The sequence below is a fragment of the Nycticebus coucang genome, chromosome 1 (assembly GCF_027406575.1).
Source record: "Nycticebus coucang isolate mNycCou1 chromosome 1, mNycCou1.pri, whole genome shotgun sequence".
Taxonomy (NCBI): domain Eukaryota; kingdom Metazoa; phylum Chordata; class Mammalia; order Primates; family Lorisidae; genus Nycticebus; species Nycticebus coucang.
The window spans coordinates 93,413,887-93,418,632 of NC_069780.1; the positions used below are offsets into that span (position 1 = coordinate 93,413,887).

At 41.5% G+C, this 4,746-nt stretch overlaps 1 pseudogene; it reads right to left on the reverse strand.

Moving 5' to 3' along the window:
* Positions 1–3,272: 3,272 nt before the first annotated feature.
* LOC128589834 (tubulin polymerization-promoting protein family member 2-like) lies at positions 3,273–4,030 on the reverse strand (annotated as a pseudogene).
* Positions 4,031–4,746: the final 716 nt, after the last annotated feature.

Consider the following 4,746-nt stretch of genomic DNA (forward strand, 5'->3'; position numbering starts at 1 on the left):
AACTTATTAATAAGAAAAGAACAAGTGATGCCATTTCATTGTGGGCAAGAGGCTTGAACAGAAGCTTCTCTGAAGAAGACAGGCACATGGTCTATAGATACATGAAAAAATGCTCAGTCTTTAATCATCAGAGAAATGCAAATCAATACCACTTTGAGATATCAACATAAGAGTAGCCCACATAACAAAATCCCAATACTACAGATGTTGGCATGGATGTGAAGAAAAGGAAATACTTCTGCATTGCTGGTGGGAATGCAAGCTAATATGTTCCTTTTGGAAAGAAGTTTGTAGAATACTCAGGAATCTAAAGGTAGACCTGCCATTTGATCCTGTAATTCCTCTACTAGGTATATATCCAAGAGAGCAAAAATCACTTTGCAACAAAGATATTTGTACCAGATTGTTCATTGAAGCTCAATTTATAATTGTCAAGGCATGGAAGAAGCCCAGGTGCCCATCCACATATGAATGAATTAAGAAATTGCGCTATATATACCACGGAATATATACCATAGTATAGATACCATATATATATATGTAGATGGTATATACCATATATACCATAGTATATATACTATGCAGCCTTTAAAAAAAGATAGAAACTTTACCTCTTTTATGTTTACATGGATGGAGCAGGAAAATATTCTTCTTAGTAAAGTATTTGAAGAATGGAAGAAAAAGTACTCAGTACTTTTATGAAACCAACTATAATTGACTTCAAGTGTGTCCCCTGCACTCTCTCCAAGAATCTTTATAGTTTCATGTCTTAAATTTAAGACTTTTATCCAATGAGAGTCAATTATAATTGGTTTCATAAAAGTAGTTTCATAAAAAACTACTTTTCATAAGTAGTTTCATAAAACTACTTATGAAACCAACTTATAATTACTCATACTTTTTTATGACAGATCATAACTATAGCCCAGGATAAAGGAGAGAAGTGGAGGGGGATAGGAGGGGAGGGGGAAAGTTTGATAGAGGGTAAATGATGGGAGGGTAAATGGTGGGACCTCACCTATGGAGCATATTGCAAGGGTACAAGTCAAATCTATCTAGTATAGAACATAAATGTCTTAACACAATAATTAAGTAAATGAGGTGAAAGCTATATTAGTTTGATGTAAGCACTCCAAATTGTATAATAAATCAACACATTGTACCCTACAAATGCATAAATGTATTCATGGTCTATGTGTAAATGACTTAATAAAAGGAAAAAATAAAACTAAGCATAAAAACACACAAGTTCCCCTTTCCTTTTGGGTCATCATTTTCTTATGAAGGCTCCCATGCTACATAAACTTACAGTAAACAAAACAATAAATGTGCATGCTTTTCTCTTGTTAATGTGTGTTTTCCTTTAAGGGCCTCTGCCACAAACCTAGTCATGGGCAAGGAAATCTTCCTTTGCCTACAAGGGAATCAAAAAGGGTGCATCAGATATATTCTCAACCCAGTGAAACAATTCCGCCCATTCCATATATCTTATTTACTCACCAGGGAAAAAGACTGATAAATGGATCTGCTACTCTACTCTTGGCCCATTTGATGGAAAGATTTGTATTGGCTGCATTCCTGCATGTGTGCCCAGCATGGAGGGCCTTGCAGGGAGGGTGGCACTGGGTCCTCATGGGCCACTCAGGGGAGAGGAAGCTTTGATGCCTGAACAGAAGCATCCAGGGAGAGTACGGGAGAACACTTACTCTGGGCCTTCTTGGGGGATTTCCTTTTTCACAGCAGGAGTGAAGTTCATGGACCCTTGGCCATTGGAAGGCTGCACATGCTGTCCACTGAGGCGCACAAATGCTGCCTTCCTCATCACAGTCCGACGTTAGGATGGTCTCCAACACACTAAGTGTTCTGCCTGAGAATGAATTTGTAGCTTCTGGGTAGCTGGGAATTAGGTCCTAGGCATCTTAGGGCCCTTGTGAATCCCTGAAAGATTCTACTCTGAGCACACAGATTGCAGGCTATGATCAAATTCTGTAATATCCATGTTACTTTCTTAACCAGCCTTGTTTCTGTATCTTTGATCATGACTGCAAAGTGATTTGAATAGTTTGTGCTTAGGTATCAAACAATGGTTTCTTTGTGAGCCATTTATAAATTTAATGTAATCACCCCTTGAGGCCTACAGACTGCAGAAATGTAGTGATGTAAATATTGTGTGCACAGAAAAAAAATTTTGTAATAGAGCTATCTGGGCTATAGTTGTCACAGAAGGAAGGCTCACTCTTAGAGCAAGAGAGTACATGATATAAAGAAAAAGAAGATAATTTTTAAAAAGGAACATTGGAATAAACTAATTGTTTTCCTGTTTTTCACTAGAATCCACTTCATGATAGACTTTACCTCATTACTGTTCTCCTAGTGGGCCTTATAAAAATACTCAAAATGAATCCCTCTTTGCAGCATTTTGGTTGTATAACCTTATTCTGGGATTCCAGCATCGTCAGTAGAGGCTTATATTCAAATCCAGTTCATAAAATAAGCCTTTGTTCACATTTGCCTCTGTAGCCTCAATCCCTCATCAGATGTCAACATTAATTCAGTTTAGTGGACACAAAGGTTTGTTCATCACATAAGAAAGCAAACATTGTTTTCTCAGCAATGAGCAGAAGCTGATGAAAGATGGGACCCTAGGGTTACACTTTTATCTTGAGTCTCCAGGAAGGTTGTGGTGCTAAGAGATATTATCCATCCTTCTCCTCCTATTTTTAAAGATCTCTAGGCCTCCCATGTGCTGTGGGGTGAGAGAGGATTTAAGGTCTTTCTGAGAATAATTCCTCACGTTACTGTGGTTTTCTATTACTAATACAAGCACTTACTTTCCCAATACCTGTGACATATTTTTTTCCTTTTTTGTTTCCAAGATACTGAACACAAGGGAACTCCTCTTAGCAAACAGAATGGCTAAAGCACAAGGTAAATATCAGATTGTTTCCATATAGCTCCAAAGAGTTTGGATTATTCATCTTCTGATTTCCTCTTTGCTTTTCTAAGAAAAGTACAACAATGTGTTTGGGAAGACTAAAGAAGTTTTGTTTGGGGGTTAAGAATGTAACATTTCAGCTGGCCTTCTGTTGTTTTATTATTTATAACCAGGAGTTGTAATCCTACACACACCACCCCCTTACCTATTGTAAAGGGCAATAATGCAACAGAATCTTTTTTTTTTTCCTGCACACTCAGATGTTTATTGTTTCCCCAGCTCCCTGGTGTTAAAGATGCAGGGTCAGGGGGCTACTAGGCTAAGATGAGGCTCCTGTCTAATTCTTCTTGTAAGTGCCAGCACCCTTGTAGTTACTCACACAGCCTGAGTTGTCAGTCGTCTCTTCCCATCCTGTGATGCCCTTGCTCTTGCCACTCTCATCAAAGCGCTCCTTACGGCTGCCGGTGTACTTGCTGGTGTCAGTTAGATGGTCCACTGCACCCACTGTTGTTGCTTTCTATGGGCCAAATAATGGATTTGAGCCCTCTTCCTCCCCTTCCCAAGATGGCTTTGGGATACTGGGAACTAGTGCTTAGAGCTCTTACTCTGCCTTGGACATGGGACTGCTTCTCTTAGGGCCTAGATGCAGCTGTGGGCAGGCACTCTGGCTAGAGCCATGCACTCACAAGGGAAGGGGAGTCCAGAGTACAGAGGGAAGGTGGATTTTTCTCTTCCCAGAGTTCTTATCAGGCTGCTGTGAGAGGATCTCATTCAGTTACTGGGGGCTGGACTCTTGCCCTCCATGAGTTTATAAATGTCTTGCAGGCCTTCGTCTGGGCTCTTTTCCTTGAACTGCTTTTGGGCCAGTTCCTTCATTGCTTCTGAGAACTGCTGAAATGTGATGGCTCCAGCATTCTTGGCCTTGACTTTGTTGAACACAGCATCCACATCTGTGGGGGTGACCGTCTTGCCATCCATGATGCCACAGTCTTTGCACAGCTTGGAGAAGTTCTTGTTGTTTATTTCAGTGCCATTGCTTGAGGAGTCTTCAAAAGCAGCGAACTTCTTGAATGTTTTCTCTGCTTCAGATGCCATGGTCAGCTAGAGGTGGGGGAGGGCAGTAGCGGGGGAGACTCAGGGGTGAGAAGGGAAGACTGGAAAGTAATGATGATGAGGGTTAAGATTAAATTAGTTATCAATAGAAACAAATCCCCTTGTCCCTGCTGCTCCCTCCCCGGTACCCCTCACCCCCATGCCACCTACCACAGACATGTGAGCCTCCCCTTCCCAGCACTTTCCCTATTTCCCCACCACCTTTTTGTACCTAGAGTGCCTGGATGATATCTGACCCTTCCTAGGCTTTGTAGGTGTGTGCAGATAGGTGTGGAGACAGCTGGCTGGGGAGACTGGGTGGCAATGAGGAGACAGAGGGGAGGATGGGTAAGCTTCTGTGACCTCAGCAATGCTTATGTGACATCATTCCTGGCCTTAGCTACAGCCTCTGCCTTTGGAGGAGGGCTTATGCTCTCCCTGCCTTGCACACTGAACTGAGGAAGTTGCCAACTTTCTGACCTTTTCAGACGACCAAACTTCCATCATTTTAGTCCTTATCAATCCTTTGGGTCCTGGTTAAACTGCCTTCTGCTCTCCCCCACAACAAAAGCTGAGGCAAGCCCAGGGAAGGTGCTTTAGCCCATTTTAGCTGCTATAACAAAATATCACAAACTATGTGGCCTATAAACAACAGAAAATTATTTTCACAGTTCTAGAGGCTGGCAAGTCTATGGTCAAAGGGCTGGTAGATTCAGTGA